The sequence below is a fragment of the Canis lupus genome, chromosome 27, assembly GCF_003254725.2.
Source record: "Canis lupus dingo isolate Sandy chromosome 27, ASM325472v2, whole genome shotgun sequence".
Lineage (NCBI taxonomy): Eukaryota > Metazoa > Chordata > Mammalia > Carnivora > Canidae > Canis > Canis lupus.
In genome coordinates this window covers 37,354,059-37,374,403 of record NC_064269.1, presented here as the reverse complement: position 1 = coordinate 37,374,403, position 20,345 = coordinate 37,354,059, and the positions used below count along the sequence as shown (strand labels likewise).

General features: G+C 42.3%; 1 protein-coding gene across 9 annotated transcripts in view; it reads right to left on the bottom strand.

Annotated features, from left to right (window-relative positions):
* The window catches only part of DPPA3 (developmental pluripotency associated 3), a 69,743-nt gene that overhangs the window by 29,166 nt on the left and 20,232 nt on the right, over positions 1 to 20,345 (bottom strand). The gene's annotated exons all lie outside the window — the stretch shown is intronic.

Genomic DNA, 20,345 nt, shown 5'->3' with positions numbered 1-20,345 from the left:
CAAATTCAACTGAGTACATTCTATTTTTTTATTTTTATTTTTTTAAATTTTATTTATTTATGATAGTCACACAGAGAGAGAGAGAGAGAGAGAGGCAGAGACACAGGCAGAGGGAGAAGCAGGCTCCATGCACCGGAAGCCCGACGTGGGATTCGATCCCGGGTCTCCAGGATCGCGCCCTGGGCCAAAGGCAGGCGCTAAACCGCTGCGCCACCCAGGGATCCCCTGAGTACATTTTAAAAATCTATATTGGCTTTCTTCAACGATCCATGAATGGGACGGCAACCCATCTAGTGGATAAAATGGAGCTCCCAGGACTGCACAAAATGAAGGGAGACGGGAGCATCACGGGCATTACACCAGGTAAAAAAGCTCATTGGAAAAAAAAATAATAATAAAAATAAATAAATAAGCTCATTGGTTATTGCAAGGTCACTTTCCTTTAGGGGATGTTGGGATTCCATCAGGCCGACTACCTAACTAGTGTTGATCAGGCGATTCCTGATTGATTGGTTTAAGATAATCATCTCTGGGAGAGCTGAGACTATAATTAAGTCTCAGTTTGATGAAGTGTGTCTTAACATAAGTGAGTCGTCTTGGGCCTGTTACCTTGGTTCTAATGCTATCAGAATGGGCACAGATGTCCAAGGGAATCTCAGACACATAAACATATGGTGAACCAATGCATACCATTTACATTTTCCATTTTTGAAAGTTGGAAATATGAATTATTATCTTTTTAACTTTTATTTATTTATGATAGTCATACAGAGAGAGAGAGAGAGGCAGAAACATAGGCAGAGGGAGAAGCAGGCTCCATGCACCGGGAACCCGACGTGGGATTCGATCCCGGGTCTCCAGGATGGCGCCCTGGGCCAAAGGCAGGCGCTAAACCGCTGCGCCACCCAGGGATCCCTGAATTATCTTTTCTTAGTAAGAACTAATAGCTAGGATTACAAAATAGAGCTGGGGGAAGAGAGCTTAATAGGAAGAAGGAAAAGAGGAGAGAGCAGCTGGGAAGCTGTCCCAACCCATGTAAGGGCTTGAATTCTCTCCGATGTTGGGGCTCTTTTCCAGACATCAAGAACTGTTGATGTTTTCAAGGGATAGTGTTATTTAATTAAATAGAAGGAAAGGAGAAACCAATGTATCAAACAATTTGCTCATACAAGTTATAGTTCCATGGATATATTATTTTTAAAGTAAATTAACGTCACAATTACAAAATATATGTGTAACTATTATCTTCTTGGATTCTGCATGATTTACTATTTTGCAAGGAGAGATGTTAATGATGTAGTATTTTAAAAAATGTTTTGAAATATAATTGACATATGACATCACGTAAGGTTAATAAAAATGGTGTGTTCATTTGATTCATTTATATATTGTAATACGATTCCACTTTGGGGTTAGCTAACACCTCTATCACATCACATAATTTATTTCACGTGGAAGAAATTAAAATCTAGTCCTTTAGCAACTTTCAAGTTTACAACATGGTATTGTTGTCTATAATCACTATTTTGTGATCAGAGCTCCAGAACTCATTTATGTACTAGTTGCACATGGTTTACTCTTCTACTATCCCTAGTGCTTTGTTACTTGTTTCTTCCTGTTGTTCTCCACTACCCTCAACAGAAGACAAAGTAGGAAACCCACAGGAGGTGAAAGAAGTGTTTAACAGGAAAAGCTTCAGAGAACTGGTCCCAGTTAACTCCAAATTTTTCTGTTGGGGAAGATTGCCACTATTCTCCCTCTTGTCCTATAATACACAGGTCTAGCTTGCAAAGCAGGGTGGATTTTTAGGCAATCTCAAAGAGATACTACTAGAAAAGATAGGCTCTTTAAATTTTCCAATAGAATTGTGGAAGTTGTGGTTTTGTGAGAGAATAGAATTGGAAGCATATCAGTTCTAATTCAATCTCAATACCCACCCACTTAATTCTTTCAGTCAATGGTTCATTTCTTTTTAAATGGACTGGCAGATGGGTTTATTTGATAGGTTAAAAAGGGGTAAGAGTTGAATTTCTAGGCCAGTCCCACCTACCATTTTATTGGAAGTCAGCTGTAATTGAGCTAAAGTTGTTTTTCAGATCAACTTGAAGCAAAATATCGCCTCTCTGACAGACCTCTGGGAGGTCAGATCTAGATCTGTTCAGATCTAGGTGGAACTTCAAGCTGTGACTAGAGAGCTCCATGGACCCACCGCAGAAGTTTCCTTTGAACTTCAGGATTCACAGATGGGCAGGGGAGAAAATTAAGGGGAAGACACAGATAAGCCTGATAACTCCCTTCTTGACAATGGGTAATTTCAGATTCCTTGTATTAATTTCCAGACCTTGAAGGAGGAAAAAAACTAAGTACACTTCCTCAAGCCAGAAGCAGAAAGCTTGTAAGTCCCTCCTGTAGCAAAACAGGAGGGCAAAGGGAAAATCTGTTAAGGGTGAACTACATTATTGAACTATGTTAACAATGCATTGTTAAAACAACAACAACAACAACACAATGCATTGTTAAGAACAAGACAACAGGGATCCCTGGGTGGCGCAGCGGTTTGGCGCCTGCCTTTGGCCCCGGGGTGCGATCCTGGAGACCCGGGATTGAATCCCACGTCGGGCTCCCGGGTGCATGGAGCCTGCTTCTCCCTCTGCCTGTGTCTCTGCCTCTCTCTCTCTCTCTCTGTGTGTGACTATCATAAATAAAAAAAAAAAAAAAAAAAAAAAAAGAACAAGACAACATGTTGGCAAATTTAAATTAAAAAAAAAAAAAAAAAGAAGAAGACCACAGGCACGAAATGGAGTCACTTGCGCTAAGCCCCACCTCACCAAACCTAGAATTATTTTTTTTTTAATTTTTTTTTAACTTTTATTTATTTATGATAGTCACAGAGAGAGAGAGAGGCAGAGACACAGGCAGAGGGAGAAGCAGGCTCCATGCACCGGGAGCCCGACGTGGGATTCGATCCCGGGTCTCCAGGATCGTGCCCCGGGCCAAAGGCAGGCGCCAAACCGCTGCGCCACCCAGGGATCCCCAAACCTAGAATTAATTACAACTTTGGCTCTTCTAGAAATGGAATCTCAAACCTGCCAATCAGGGATCACCTGATCAGCCAGCGCTAGTTAGGTAATCTGATAGATTACTTTATTATTCCCTAAAGGTAAGTAACCTTGTCAGAACCAAGCTGCTTTTTTGCCTAAGTATAATGTCCTATTCCTGTTCTCTTCTGCCTTAAAAGTCTTTAATTTTGTACAGCTCGCGGGAGCTCTTTTCTATCTGCTGGATTGAATGCTTCCCCATTCCAACTGATTTTTGCTCAAGTAAACTCTGACAATTTTTAATATGTCTAAATTCATCTTAAAAAATTTTGGGGCGGGGGAGCAGCCCGGGTAGCTCAGTGGTTTAGCGCCGCCTTTGGCCCAGGGCTTGATCCCGGAGACTCGGGATCCAGTTCCATGTCGGGCTCCCTGCAAGGAGCCTGCTTCTCCCTCTGCCTGTGTCTCTGCTCCCGCGCCCCTTAAAAAATAAGTAAATAAAATCTTTATTTTTTTATTTTATTTTATTTTATTTTTTTTACTAAATCAGTTCATACCATTTTATTCATATTGGAGCTCCACTGGAGTCAGGGATGAAGTGTCCTCTTTCATTCTAAGAATGAAATCTTGAAGTAACATCTCAGGTGCTCTCTGAGCTAACTGGTCATCAGAAGGCAGGATCCCTAATTTCTCTGAATTACTGGTTTCTCTGTTTTCTGGAGGCATCGAATTAATCATCATGCTGCCAAAATCCAAACGGAGCCAGTCATCAGTGTCCTTCCCTTCTCTTAATATGAGGCAAACTTTTAACATCTCAGGCATTTGTGCATTTTTTTTCTTTCTTTCTTTCTTTCTTTCTTTCTTTCTTTCTTTCTTTCTTTCTTTCTTTCTTTCTTTCTCTTTCTTTCTTTCTTTCTTTCTTTCTTTCTTTCTTTCTTTCTTTCTTTCTTTCTTTCTTTCTTTTTTAAAGACTTTATTTATTCATGAGAGACACAGAGAAAGGCAGAGACATAGGCAGAGGGAGAAGCCGGCTCCCTGCGGGGACCCCGATGCGGGACTCCATCCCAGGACCCCGGGATCATGCCCTCTGCGCCATGCAGGCTCCTCTGCGCTTTTCACGACGTGGTGGGTAGGCCACGGCGCTGGGGCCTGGCGGAAGCTGCCTACCAATCACAAAGTAATCTGTATATTTCATTTCTGTTGGAAACTTCATCTCACAAGTCTTGCATTTTCTAGCTTCCAAAGGGAAACCAGCATATCGATGTGTCAACGTTAGGGCCCGAAGGCTGTGCCACGCCTGACCAGGCGCCTCCGCGCCAGCTGCCCCGCGTGGGTTGGGGGGACCGCGGCCCGTGCACCTGCTGAGGCCGCCGCCCAACGCCGCAGCCAGCAGCCCCCGGCGCCCCGCCCCGCCGCGCCTGCCGAAGCTTATCGCTTAACCGCCCAGAAGCGTCCAGTACCCGGAGTGTTCAACAGTGAAATAGCTTCAACTGGAGGTTGGAGGAGGCGGGAAGTCTTTTAAGATCAGATGAAGGGAATTTAAAATTCTAATCTGCCGCAGGAGTTTAAACTGATGGAGCCGGCGCCCCGGCTGTACTTTCTCTCTTATCTGGTGGAGCCCACCTCTTCCCTCCAGGCGGCTTCTCTAGCTCAGAAAGGTTTTCCGTCGTCTGGTTGGTTTCAGGTCAGGCAACGGAGCCACAGGTGAGATAAAAGCTTTGCCTCCGAGGGACGCCTGGGAGGCTCAGCGGTTGAGCACCTGCCCCCGGCTCAGGGCGTGGTCCGCGGGTCTCAGGATCGAGCCCCGCATCGGGCTCCCTGCCTGGGGCCTGCTTCTGCCTCGGCCCGTGTCTCTGCCTCTGTGTGTGTGTGTGTGTTTCGTGAATAAATAAATCTTTATAAAAAAGAAAAGTTTTGCCTTCGGGAGCAAATATTCTGGTGGATTGAGACAACAAACCATAGATCCAAAATATAGGGTGGGTCGTGAAAAGTATTCCGAAGAGAGGTAAAGCCTGGTACGGGAGAGGCGAAAGCTGCTGTTTGGGAAGATCCTCAAACAACACGGTTTCTGCGTTGCCTGCGCTCAGTCCGCGGCTCTGGGCTGGGTTTGGCTGGGCGGGTCTCCCCCTACACGCCTCTGCTTCTCCCCCATTTCTGCGGCCCCTGCCTGGGTCCCTCAGCCCAGTGTGTCCCCTTTGCGCTGGTTCAGGTTGTCCACTGCATCTCGAGTGGAGAAGCCTGTTTCCCCCGGTGTCCAAGGCCATCTGCCCTGATAAGGCCCGACACGCGTCAAGCGGGGGGTAAGCAGCGGGGCTCCCGGCACCTGCGCCCACCCGGGCACCGGGACTCTGCAGCCCCGCGCGCCCGCCACACCCAACCGCTCCAGGCTCCAGGCTTTGCCTCTTTTCTTGCCCGCGCCGCCTGCGGCTGCTTTCCTTTCCGCGAATCCACCTTAGTTCGTGAAATTCCACAACGAAGAATCAATATTCCCCGGGTTCGAATCCTGGGTCTGTCAATGATTGAAAGGCTTAGTGGAAAACATTTAATGACTTTACAATGGGAGAGCCGGCTAAAGAGCGGCCTGCTGGGCAGGGTTCTGATAGGAAGAGCTCAGTATGGGGGTAAATGTCCCAACATCTGCGGTTTGAATGAAGATCCTGGAACCATAAGGTACTGGCTAACTAGTCAATTAGGCCTACCAGAAGAAAGCCGGGGGGGTGGCTGGTTTGGGGGAGCGCCTGGGTGGCTCCATCCGCTAAAGCATCTACCTTCCTCTTACGTGATGATCCCAGGGTCCTGGGATGGAGTCCCGCAGAGGGCTCCCTGCCCAGTGAAGTCTGCTTGTCCCTCTACCTCTGCCCCTCCCTCTGCTGTGATCTCTCTCTGTCTTATATAAAATCTTTGTAAAGAAGAGGGAAAAGAAAAAGAAAAAAGGAGGATGGGCATAATTCCCCACTCCTTTTTTTTCTTCTTTTTTTCTTCTTTAAAGATTTTATTTATTTATTCATGAGCGACAGAGAGAGAGAGAGAGAGGCAGAGACATAGGCAGAGGGAGAAGCAGGCTTCATGCAGGAAGACCGATGCTGGACTCGATCCTGGAAGTCCGGGATCACATCCTGAGCCAAAGGCAGATGCTCAACCGCTGACCACCCAGGCATCCCAACTCCCCACTCCTTAAGTGTGGGCTGGACAGCCTCATTTCATTTCAAAGTGTACAGTATGGAAAGTGGGGGTTGGGGGCACAGTGGTGGAGAAACCTACCAAACATGATGACCTCAGCCAGGTGATCAAGGGCAACGTCAAGAGTGATAAGTCACATTGGTAGCGCGTACCCTTGATCTGAAATGATGAAAATGACACTTTGCCACTGTGGTCTCCTTTCAGTAATCTGTAACCCTGATCTCTTCACAAGAAAAAAAAAAATAAGGATGAATTCCAGTACTGCAATATCGTACAAAATACCTCACTAGGACTCCTCCAAATTGTCAAGGTAGTCGATAACAAGGCAAGTCTAAGGAATTCCCCAGCCAACAGAAAGCTAACGAGGACAGGACTGCGACAAGTAATGTGGTGTCCCGTGTGGGATCGTGGAACAGGAAAAGGACATTAGGTAAAAGCTAAATAAAGGAAATATAAAATAAATTTTGACTTTAATAATATATTAATATTGGTTTATTAATGTTAACAAATGTACCATTCTAAAGTAAGAAAATAATAGGGGACACGGTCATATTTGCTTCTCGATTTTCCTATAAATCTAAAGCTATTGGCAAAAAAATGAAGTCTATTCCATCAAGGGCATAGCTCTTGGAAGTTTGACCTTTTATCCTTTATACACAGTCAGCAGCTTCAGCCTTTTCTACCTTTGCTTCCCTCGGGTTACCTTTACTTTTATTAGGAATTTTGTATATCTTTCTTTTTTTTTTTTTTTTTTTAAGATTCTATTTATTTATTCAGGAGAGACACAGGCACACAGTCAGAGGGAGAAACAGGCACACTGCAAGGAGCCCAATGCAGGACTCAATCCCAGGACCCTGGATCAGGACCTGAGCCAAAGGCAGACGCTCAACCACTGAGCCACCCAGGTGACCTAAGATTTATTTTGAAGTAATCTCCACACCCAATGTGGGCTCCAACTCAGCACTCCAAGATCAAGAGTTGAATGCATTACCAACTGAGCCAGGCTGGTGCCCCTGTTTATATTAGAATTCCTAATGTTTTGTGTAGTTGCATAGATTTTGAGTGTTTTTGTCTCTTTACCCTATATTCTCCATAATGACTGCATGTGTGTTTCTGTTTGTGAGCATATGCACACACATAATTTTGCAGGACATGAGACTTTTCTGAAGTTGTATGTGGCAGGCTGAATCATGGCCCTCAAAAGGTGTCCACATTCAGTTCCCTGGAACCTGTGAATATGTTACTTTACATGGCAAAAGAGACTTTGCAGATGTCATTAAGTTAAGATTCAAGACACCAGAAGATGATCCTGGATAATCCAGGTAGGCCCAAGATAATAATAAAGGTCTTTGTAATAGGGAGGTTGAGGGGCCAGACAGACAAGCTTAGAAGAAACGAAATACTGTTTTCTTTTTTTTTTTTTTTTTTAAAGACTTTATTTATTTATGATAGTCACAGAGAGAGAGAGAGAGAGGCAGAGACACAGGCAGAGGGAGAAGCAGGCTCCATGCACCGGGAGCCTGACGTGGGATTCGATCCTGCGTCTCCAGGATCGCGCCCTGGGCCAAAGGCAGGCGCCAAACTGCTGCGCCACCCAGGGATCCCGAAATACTGTTTTCATTTGGGTTACAGAACAGTAGCAGATGAGAGACAAGGTCATAATGACCCCAGACTCAGCTTCCTATTAATATCTCCCCCTGGCACAGGAGAGAGGCCTACCCATGGGTATTGATGAAACTGGACCTGACATTAAGTGCTTGGGAATATGGTGTGCAAATTTTTTCATCCACATTCTAAGGGAGGTGTCTCTACCCTGTGTGCAATGAGAATACTTCCATCTATGTTCTGGATTTCAGCCCCCTCTTCCTCAGGGAAATGGCTTTTCCTCTTGCTTTCTGTCTTCAACTCTGGTTCCTTCCCATGAATATGTTTGAACAGGTCTAAGTCCCTACCTACAAAAAATACCACTTTTTTTCTTTCTTTCTTTCTTCTTTCTTTCTTTCTTTCTTTCTTCTTTCTTTCTTTCTTTCTTTCGTTCCTTCTTCCTCTTCTTCTTCTTCTTCCTTCCTTCCGTCTTTCTTTTCTTTCTTCTTCTTTCTTTCTTTCTTTCTTTCTTCTTCTTTCTTTCTTTTCTTCTTTCTTTCTTTCTTTCTTTCTTTCTTTCTTTCTTTCTTTCTTTCTTTCTTTCTTTCTTTCTTTCTTCTCTTTCGTTCTTTCGTTTCTTCCCTCCCTCCCTCCTCCCGTCCTTCCTTCCTTCCTTCCTTCCTTCCTTCCTTCCTTCCTTCCTTCCTTCCTTTCTTCCTTCCTCTTTCTCTCTTTTCTTTATTTCTTTCTTGATTTTATTTTTAAGTAATCTCTACACCCAACTCAGGGTTCAAACTCACAACCCCAAGATCAAGAGCTGCATGCTCCACTGACTAAGCCAGCCAGGTGCCCCCCAAATACCTCTTTCTTTCCTTCTCTCCTTCTACTTTATCTCTTATCTGCTGTTCAATGCCGATTTCTCAATATCAGCCCTTTCCTTTTCTGGTCTCTCATCCCTCAATCTGGGGCCTACCTGCTCCCTTGAAGAGCTTTCTGTAGCTGCTCTGTATATATATATATTTAAAGGTTTTATTTATTCATTCATGAGAGACACACACAGAAAGAGAGAGAGAGAGAGGCAGAGACACAGGCAGAGGGAGAAGCAGGCTCCATGTAGGGACCTCCTAACTACTTAGGAGTTTAGGACTCAATCCCGGGTCTCCAGGATCACACCCTGGACTGAAGGCGGCGCTAAATTGCTGAGCCACCCGGGCTGCTCTGCTCTGTTCATATTTAACAAAGTCCTCTAAACACCTAGTGGACCTTGTTTAGGCCTTCTTCTCAGAAATATTTGACCCCTTTCAAAAAGTCTTTCTTAAAACATTTAACTTATACAACACTACATTCTTCAGGATTTCTTTTTATCTAGAAGGAAAGACACTTTTTCCTTGCATTTTCTGTTAAAAGAAAATGTTTTTAAACTGAAAAAAGAATAAGAAAAAAGAGGGGATCCCTGGGTGGCGCAGCGGTTTAGCGCCTGCCTTTGGCTCAGGGTGCGATCCTGGAGACCCGGGATCGAATCCCACGTCGGGCTCCCGGTGCATGGAGCCTGCTTCTCCCTCTGCCTGTGTCTCTGCCTCTCTCTCTCTCTCTCTCTCTCTCTCTCTGTGTGACTATCGTAAATAAATAAAAATTAAAAAAAAAAAAAGAATAAGAAAAAAGAAAAGATAAACTGAGGTAAGGCACTTGGCTGGCTTAGTCAGTAGAGCATGTGACACTTGATCTCAGGGTTATGAGTTTGAATCCCACATTGGGCATGGAGCCTACTTAAAAAGAATTAAAAAAAGAAAGATAAACTGAGACGTATTGAAATTTTTTTTAAGAGTTTCTTTGAGCAAAGTTTATTTCAATCAGACAGCACCAAACTGAAAGTAGTTAGGAGCACTGTAAGGACAGGACCAGAGGGAAAGACACACAAAGTTTAGAAGAGAAGCAAGAAAATTATTTGGGGGGATCCCTGGGTGGTGCAGTGGTTTGGCGCCTGCCTTTGGCCCAGGGCCCTATCCTGGAGACCCGGGATCGAATCCCACGTCGGGCTCCCGGTGCATGGAGCCTGCTTCTCCCTCTGCCTGTGTCTCTGCCTCTCTCTCTCTCTCTCTGTGTGACTATCATAAATAAATAAAGAAAAAAAATATTAAAAAAAATAAATAAAAGATGAAGAGTGAGTCAAAGCGTTAAAAAAAAAAAAAAAAAAAGAAATTATTTGGTTGATTGGCTATTGCTTAAAGCCTTGGTGGCTATGCTGGTTGTCCCTAGCATTTTGATTTTGTAATCTTGAGGCATTCATGGGCTTCGATTTTGGTTTATTTATGTAGGCTCCATGGCATTAGAGTCACATCAGTCTAATGGCCTCCTTTTCTAATTAATTAAACAATTAATTAAACAGTTCTTTCTGTGGATTCTGCACTGTGTCCGTGATTTTTCTCATGGTACATTAGATGTCGTCAAGGATCTCATGGATGTGATTTAAGAAGTTAAAGAACTCCCTAAAAAATGCAATCAGGGTTGTGAATATGTTTTCTCTGGGAAGCAGATAGATTACTTTCATTACATTTTTCTAAGTGTCCCTGATTCATAAAAGATAATGATCCATTGCTCTGAGCAAGCTTCCTGGGCAATCCAGTGACACCTAAATTGGCATATGCAACTCTCCACTCAACGTCTCTTTGGACATTAAGGCGGCAGCTGAGCTTTACCCCCAAACCTGCTCTACTTCCTCTATTTTCTACCTCAATGATTGGCACCCTCATCCATCCAGCTGCCCAGGTCCAAAGCCTCACTGCCATATAGAATTCCTCCTTTTCTTTAGCCTAGATACTCAATCACTAATTCTGTTTAGTTGTATGTATTTATTTTCATGTCTCTCCAATCCTTGCTGCTAAAGCCACTGTTATTTCCAGTCAGAATTACTGAGCCAGTCCCCTAGTTGACCTCCTCCTATTACTTAGTTCTCTGTGATCCATTTCTCTTCCCATTGAGGGTATGTTTTGCTGAAAGGTTATGGGGAAATCCAACCCATGCCCTACTATGGGGCTTTATTAGTCCAGAAGAGACTGTGTCTAAATGACTGTCTAGAGATGAAATCTTAAAAAAAAAAGTACTACAGTTGATGTGTGCTATCAAGCAGATGCTGGCCTCATGAGAGCCACCGTGATGACAAACTTGCTTTATTTATTTATTTATTTATTTTGATTTTTTATTCATTTATGATAGTCACAGAGAGAGAGAGAGGGGCAGAGACATAGGCAGAGGGAGAAGCAGGCTCCATGCACCGGGAGCCTGATGTGGGATTCGATCCCGGATCTCCAGGATCACGCCCTGGGCCAAAGGCAGGCGCCAAACCGCTGCGCCACCCAGGGATCCCGACAAACTTGCTTTTAAACTCCTCAAAGCCCACTGCCCGCCAAATGAAGTCCACATTTTTCATATGGTTTACAGGGCTTCTCCTGCTCTAACCCCTCTTCTATTTTCTCATCTTATCACTTCCCCCAGGGTTTGGTTTAGGCTCTGCTCAATTCTCAATCTCATCCCAAGTCCTGTGTGCCTGCAAGCCCCAGATGTCAGGCACATGTGCAGCTCCCTGCTGCCCCACCTGTCCCCCAAATCCCATGATGGTAATGGCGAATACTTGTTAAGGCTGAGTCGGGCTGAGCGCTTTGCTTTAATTATTTCCTTATCCTCACAACATCCATATAGGAAAAGTACCTTTTTTTGGATAAGGAAACTAAGACATAGAAGTTAAGTAACTTGCACAAAGCCACATGGGAAATAGTGATGGAGCCCTGGAAAGATCCAGGCAGTTGGCCTTCAGAGTACATGTCATAACCACTTCTCTAGCCTTACTGAAATGGCATTTCTTCCAGGAAGCACCTCAGATCCCTCATTTCTAGGTAAGGCACTTTTCACATTGCTGCCTCTGGATGCTGTACTCACCCTATTACATCATCATTGTTGGTTTTCTTACCAGTCCCCTGACCAGAATGTTAACTCCATGAAAGAAAGCAGTTGTTCAAAAATGTCATTAGTATGGTGGCATTCACACTGCCTTGCCAGGGACCCATATTAAGAAATATACCCAGGGTGGGATACCTGTGTGGCTCAGCGGTTGAGCATCTGCCTTTGGCCCAGGGCATGAACCTGGAGTCCCAGGATCGAGTCCCACATCGGGCTTCCTGCATGGAGCCTGCTTCTATCTTCTCTTGCTGCCTATGTCTCTGCCTCTCTCTCTCTCTCTCTGTCTCTCTGTGTTTGTCTCTCATAAATAAATAATAAATCTTTAAAAAAAAGAAAGAAAGAAAAAAGAAAGAAACAAACAAACAAACAAACAAACCCAGGGCATCTGGGTGGCTCAGTCCCTCAAATGTCTGCTTTCTGCTGGGGTCATGATCCCAGGACCTTGGTATCAAGCCCCAAGTTGGGCTCTCTGCTTAGTGGGAAGCCTGCTTCACCCTCTCCCTCTGTCTCCCTCTTCCTTTCCCTTTGCCTTCTGCTCCCCCTGCTTGTACGCACGTGCTCTCTCTCTCTCTGTCAAATAAATAAATAATTTTTTTTTTTTAAAAAAGAAAGAAATATACCCAATATAGAGGTGGGTGCCTTGAGGACTCAGTTGGTAGAGCATGCGATTGTTGATCTTAAGGTTGTTAAGTTTGAGCCCTACACTGGGTATAGAGATTACTTAATCTTCCAAAAAAATAAATAAAAGGAAGAATAAATATAAACACTATAAAATTTAAAAAATAAAATAAAAAAATTAACTCCCCTCCCAAAAAAGAGAAAGAAATATATTAAGTAACATATCTAGATAAATATTAATAGCTAAAATTTTCAGGAAAGAATTAGCCATTGTGCAATGCACTCATATTATCTACAGGGTTTTTTTTTTTTAAGATTTTATTTATTCATTCATTCATAAGAGACACAGAGAGAGAGAGAGAGAGGCAGAGACACAGAAAGAGGGAGAAGAAGGCTTGCCCGAGGGAGCCCAATGCAGGACTGGATCCCGGACCAAGGGATCACACCCTGAACTGAAGGCAAATGCTCAACCACTGAACCACCCTGGTGTACCAGTTTATTTTATTTTTTTTTAAGATTGTATTTATTTATTCATGAGAAATACAGAGAGAGGCAGAGACAGGGAGAAGGAGAAGCAGGCTTCCTGCAGTGAGCCTGATGTGGGACTTGATCCCAGGACCCTGGGATCACGACTTGAGCCAAAGAAAGATGCCCAACCACTGAGCCACCCAGGTGTCCCCAGTTTTTTTTTTCAATGCCGACACACAAAATTTATTTCGATATTCATTAATGAGTCAAAACAAAGGTTGAAAAACACTCACCTAGGGCCCTTGGGTAATTCAATTGGTTAAGCCTCTGCCTCGGGCTCATAACATGATCCCGGGGGGCCTGGGATGTCCCCACATCAGGCTCCCTGCTCTGCAAGGAGTCGGCTTCTCCTTCTGCCCCTCCCCCCATTCATTCTCTTTCTCAAATTAATAAATAAAATCTTAAGAAAAAAAGAAAAACACCCACCTCGTGCATTGCCTGGAACAAAGTTAGGACACCATAATATCTGTTTAGTCATTTGTTTGATTGTTAAATCGATGGGCACGTATATTTCATACTCATCTATATAGTAAGTCACATTTAGTCAAAGAATGAGTGCATCAGTTTTCAAGGTTGTTTTGGTTTTTGTTCTTTCTACCTCAACCTTAAAATTTGTTAATTCTGCTACTGCTTTTGAAACAGCAAAAATAAACTTGGAGCTCCTGAATCTCAACAGAGGTTAAAGAGGTTAATCCTAAGGGTAAAGGTCAAGAGCAACATTTTTTCTATTATCTTCCAACCCTTTAAAACAAGAATAACTTTTAAAAATTTGTTATCTAAGAATGCGAGGCTTACAAAACATTGTTATCCAAAGTAATACAAATGACCCCACCAATCCTTATCAAGGGCTAATTTCTACCCTTGGAGGAAAGGAGAACTACTTTTTGTTTTCTTTGCTCTAGGCCCAGACATTCAGGGTAACGTTTTAGATAAAATAAACGACTTAAAATAGCATTAATATTTTATTTCCCTTGCCTTCAGAAAAAACTAAAAGATTCACACACAAGCTGTTATCCAGAAGAGAGACTGTTCATAAACATTTAAATTGCCATTCAAGTAATTTCTTAGTCATAATATACAAAATATCAAATATGACATTTTATCATGAAATATTATTTTATCTTTCATCTAATTTTTATTTCCAAAGTTATTTCGGCAGCCCCAGTGGCTCAGTGGTTTAGCGTCGCCTTCAGCCCAGGGCATGATCCTGGATACCTAGAATGGAATTCCATGTCGGGCTCCCTGCATGGAGCCTGCTTCTCCCTCTGCCTGTCTCTGCCTCTCTCTCTCGCTCTGTGTCTCTCATGAATAAATAAAATAAAATCTTAAAAAGAAAAAAGTTATTCAATTCTGTGTTAAATATTTATCCTATCTAAAATACATAATTGACTGTTGCTTTATTTATTTATTTATTTATTTATTTATTTATTTATTTATTATTTTAAAAATATTTTATTTATCTATCCATAAGAGACACAGGGAGAGGCAGAGACATAGGCAGAAGGAGAAGCAGGCTTCCCACAGGGAGCCCGACGTGGGACTTGATCCCACGACCCCAGGATCACGACCTGAGCCAAAGGCAGATGCTCAACCACTGGGCTACCTAGGCGTCCCAGCAATTCTATATTGTATAAAAACCTATAATATGCATATTCCTTGACCCAATAATTCCATTTCTAGAAAGTTGTTCTGTAGAATTACTTGAAGTGCCCAAAGATATTTCTACTTATTTATTCAACAAGTAATATTTACTTATTTATTATATTTATTGAGTAGTGACTGTCTTACCCCACTAGAATGTAAGTTGTTTGAGGCCAGGGATTTTTATCTGTTTAGCTCACTCGTAATCCCAAATGTGTAAAACAATGCCTGGCACAAATATCCATTGAAGAGATTAATGAAATTATTTGTATGTTAAAAAATACATGCTGTGAAGGATGTATTTTTGAAAGTAAAGGAGACTGCAAGCGTGAGAGAAGAGCACAAGTTGGAGAGTAAAATGGAACTGGTAAGACTACACTTTAATGAGAGAGTGAGGAATGTGTAGAGACTTGGAGGTGAGAAAGTCAGACATGGGGACATCTAGTGAAAGTTTTCCTGGCAGAGGGAGCTGTGAGCACATAAAAAATTTAGAATAGCACCAGTGGAGGAGAAGGAAGATTTTTCTCTCTCTTTTTCTCTCTTCTCTCTCTCTCTCTCTCTCTCACACACACACACACACACACACACACACACACACACACACAAACAAATTGGAGTAGCAGCCAAATCACTGTGCTGGAGCCAAGTGAGCAAGGGGCAAAATTAGTAGATGAGGCAACTGGGATAGGATCTTGTAGACAATGACTTTTCCTTGGAGTAAAACAGCCACTGGAGGGTTTATGAGCAGAAGAATGAATGAGTTAACTGACCTTTTTAAAGAATTTGGCTGATGTAGGGTACCTGGGTGGCTCAGTCAGTTGAGTGGTTCAGCATCCAACTCTTGATTTTGTCTCAGGTCACAATCTCAGAGTTGTGGGTTGGAGACACCTGTCTGGCTCACCACTCAAGCAGGGAGTCTGCTTGAAATTCAATCTCCCTCTCCCTCTGCCCCTCCCACCTCTCATGTACATGCATTCTTTCTTTTTTTCTCTCTCTCAAATAAATAAAAAAATCTTTATTTATTTATTTATTTATTTATTTTTTAATTTTTTTATTTATTTATGATAGTCACAGAGAGAGAGAGAGAGAGAGAGAGAGAGAGGCAGAGACATAGAGGGAGAAGCAGGCTCCATGCACCGGGAGCCCGATGTGGGATTCGATCCTGGGTCTCCAGGATTGCGCCCTGGGCCAAAGGCAGGCGCCAAACCGCTGCGCCACCCAGGGATCCCAAAAAATCTTTTTTTAAAAAAAGATTTATTTATTTATTCATGAGAGACACAGAGAGAGACAGAGACAAAGGCAGAGGGAGAAGCAGGCTCCCTGTGGGGAGCCCGATAAGAGACTCAATCCCAGGACTCCAGGACCATGCCCTGGGCTGAAGGCGGGTGCTCAACTGCTGAGCCACCCAGGCATCCCTAAATAAATCTTAAAGAAAATAATTTGGCTGATGTGTTGAGAACAGACTGGTGGGGATGGGGATAGGCCAAGATTGGAGGCAGAGATCAATTCAGAGGTTACAGTAAAGAAGAAATAACAGTGTCTTAGATTAGAGTGGCTGCCGTGGAGTACAGATTCTGAAAATATTTTGAAAATCGAGCCAGGAGAATTTCCTGATGAACTGAATATGGGGTATGAGAAAATGGAGTCAAGGAATTCTAAGGGTTTGCAGAGGGGTAGGGTACATAGAGCAGAAATTCCAGTTTGAATAACATAAAATTTTACAATGAATTTTAGACACCCAAGAGGAGACGAGTAGATAGCTTAGTAAAATGGTTCTGAAAGAGATGATCTGAGCATACAAAAAGTCATCAGGATATATATATATATATATATTTATATATATGATGTTTGAAGCCATAGCTTAGATGAGATCAAGGTGGTGAATGCAATTAGAGAAGAAAAGAGACCTGAGACCCAAGGTTGGGATACCCCAACTATAAAAGACCAGTGGGAAGAGGAAGCAGAAAAGGAGCTTGGGAATGAATGACCAGTGAGATAGGTGGTAAACCAAGAGAGAGAGCACACTATCCTGGAAGCCAAGTAAGGGTAGGAAGTGGGAGAAAGTGATCAACTGGGTGAAAACCTGCTGAGGGATAAAGTCAGATGAAAGTCAACAACTCAGTATTAGATTTGGTTGGTGCCCTGGACAAGAGCAGCGTTGTAAAATGAAAGAATAAAACAGGTGCCTGGCTGGTTTAGTTGGTGAGCATGTGACTTTTGATCTGTGGTCATGAGTTCAAGCCCCATGTTGGGTTTAAAAAAAGAAAGAATAAGACAGCAAATATAATGAATTATTTCAAGAAGTTTTCGGCAAGGGGCACTTGGGTGGTTCAGTGGTTAAGTGTCTGCCTTTGGCTCAGATCGTGATCCTAGGGTCCTGGGATTGAGTCCTGCATTAGGCTCCCCCTGCTTCTCCCTCTGCCTGTGTCTCTGCCTCTCTCTGTGTGTCTTTCATGAACAAATAAAGTTAAAAATAAATAAATACTGCTTCTCCCTCTGCCTGTGTCTCTGCCTCTCTCTGTGTGTGTCTCTCATGAATAAATAAATTAAAAATCAATCAATTAATTTTTAAAAATGCTTAATAGTAAAAAAGTGGTGCCTGGGTGGCACAGTCAGTTAAGTGTTGGACTCTTGGTCTTGGTTCAGGTTGTGATCACCAGGTTGTCAAGTGAGCCCCAGGTTGGGCTCTATGCTCAGCAAGGAGTCTGCTTGGGATTCTCTCTCCCTCTCCTTCTGTTCTGGTGTATAACTCACTTCAAACAAACAGACAAGTCAAAAAATCAAACAAAATGAAAGGTCAGATTCTTTCCAAAAATATATTGTTAGTGTGTTGGCTTTGGAGGTGCCCTCAACAAATTCTTATTCTGCCTATTTGGGTAATCCCTTATTGCCTGTGCTCATTCCTCTTTTCTCTAAAAATTGCAGGAGAGATGTCTATGGTGACCAGGGTGTGGGTTGTTGTAAGTAGTATAGAAAATCTTTTTTTTTTTAATTTTTATTTATTTATTTATTTATTTATTTGTTTGTTTGTTGTTTATTTATTTATTTATTTATGATAGTCACACACAGAGAGAGAGAGAGAGAGAGAGAGAGAGAGAGGCAGACACAGGCAGAGGGAGAAGCAGGCTCCATGCACCAGGAGCCCGACGTGGGATTCGATCCCGGGTCTCCAGGATCGCGCCCCAGGCCAAAGGCAGGCGCTAAACCGCTGCACCACCCAGGGATCCAGTAGTATAGAAAATATTAATGAGTTTTCCTTATTCCTGAAGATCCTTCTCAACTTTTTCTTAGATTTAAATTATTATTATTATTATTATTATTATTTTTTTTAATGATAGTCACACAGAGAGAGAGAGAGAGGCAGAGACATAGGCAGAGGGAGAAGCAGGCTCCATGCACCGGGAACCCGACGTGGGATTTGATCCCGGGTCTCCAGGATCGCGCCCTGGGCCAAAGGCAGGCGCTAAACCACTGCACCACCCAGGGATCCCTCAACTTTTTCTGAAGTGTCCATACTAATACTATGACTTGGTATCATGTCTAAAAATGATGAGGACAGAAGGGCGCCTGGCTGGCTCAGTGGTTACAGCCTGGGATTCTTGGTCTCAAGTTGTGGGTTTGGCCCCATGTTGGCTGTAGAGGTTACTTAAAAATAAAAATCTTAAAAAAAAAAAAAAAAAAAAAAAAAAATATATATATATATATATATATATATATATATATATATATATATAAAGGGACACCTGGATGGCTCAGCGGTTTAGCACCTGCTTTCAGCCCAAGGTATGATCCTGGAGTCCCGGGATGGAGTCCTACATCGGGCTCCCTGCATGGAACCTGCTTCTCCCTCTGCCTGTGTCTCTGCCTCTCTCTGTGTGTCTCTCATGAATAAATAAATAAATAATTTTTTTAGGGATCCCTGGGTGGCGCAGCGGTTTGGCGCCTGCCTTTGGCCCAGGGTGTGATTCTGGAGACCCAGGATCGAATCCCACATCGGGCTCCCAGTGCATGGAGCCTGCTTCTCCCTCTGCCTATGTCTCTGCCTCTCTCTCTCTCTCTCTGTGACTATCATAAATAAAATTAAAAAAAATAAATAAATAAATAAATAAATAATTTTTTTAAATGATAAGGATGTCTACAATTCAACTGAGAAGAAAAGATTAAAAAACAAAACAAAAACGTTTCAGTGTCTTTTTATTACAGGAAAAGAGGAATATATATATATATATATATCAGTAGGAGAGTGTGAGTGAGGTCAGTGGGTTGGGTTAGAGAACTTCATTCTTTATTTGAAGTTCTCCTTAATGTTACTACCATTTCTTTCCTTGTAGGACTTTGTATTGTCACTTCTATACCTTAGTCCTTAGAATGGTTTTCTAGACAATCAGTAAATATTTGTTCACCTCCTGGCAGAAGCATCTGTATCACTCTGTGCTTTGGTAGTTATGACTACGTTGGTTTAATAACCTTTTTATGATGATAAAACTAATAAATATTTAGTACACAAATTTTGGAAACTATAAAATTTACAAAAGTTATAAGAAATAACAACTATTAACATATTGATATCAATCTTCCAGGCTTTTTTCTGTGCCTATTTGTGTAAAATTGGCTTTTCTATATATTGTTTCAAAATCTGCTTTTTTTGCTTAATAATACTCATGGCTATGCTTCTATAGCATTAAGTATTTTTTCAACATTACTTATGGTTGAATAATATTTAATTTGTAGATAATCTATAATGTATTTACTATTATACAGTTAGGGGGGCAGCCCAGGTGGCTCAGCGCTTTAGCGCCACCTTCAGCTCAGGGCCTAATTCTGGAGACCTGGGATGGAGTCCCAGTCGGGCTCCCTGCATGGAGCCTGCTTCTCCCTCTGCCTGTGTCTCTGCCTCTCTGTGTCTCTCATAAATAAATAAAATCTTAAAAAAAAAAAAAAAAAAAGACCTGAGCTATTATACAGTTAGGTTATTTTCAAATTTTCTTGATAAGAAATAATACTAAAATGAATAAAATTATAATTCTTTGTCCACTCCCATTAATTAATTCACTCAACCAATATTCATCAAATGCCCATCATTTGTCCCTACCCTCATGGAGCTTATAGTCTAGTGGCTTAGAATCATATTCCAGAATCAGAATTGCTGATCAGAGAATATGAGTATTTTTTAAAAAAACTGTGGTAAAATGTACATAACACAAACTTTATCATATTAATCATTCTTTTTTTTTTTTTTTAAGTCATCTCTATGGATGCCTAGGTGGCTCAGTGGTTGGGCATCTGCCTTTGCCTCAGGTCATGATCCTGGAGTCCCAGGATCGAGTCCCACATCAGGCTCCTTGCAGGGAGCCTGCTTCTCCCTCTGCCTATGTCTCTCCCTCTCTGTGTGTGTCTCTCATGAATAAATAAATAACTTTTAAAGAAAAGTCATAAAAAATAAATAAATAAATAAATAATTTTAAAAAGTGATCTCTACCCCCTACATGGGACTCAAATTCATGACTCCAAGATCAAGAGTCATACCCTCTACCCACTGACCCAGCCAGGTGCCCTGCTATTGTCTTTTCTCATCTTCCCAGTTGATAGACATTTTATTGCTTTAATCTGCTTTTTTTTTTTCCTAGTGAGGATGAACGTCATTTATACTTATGATCACAATAATTCTGGTGGACTGATATATTTTTTGTTTTATTGATTATAAAACCAAAGATCAGAGAAACAACTTGTGCAGGACTGCCCAGACAGTGAATGATAGACCTGGGGTTTTAATCTAAGTCCATGACTACAGAGCCATATTGCCTC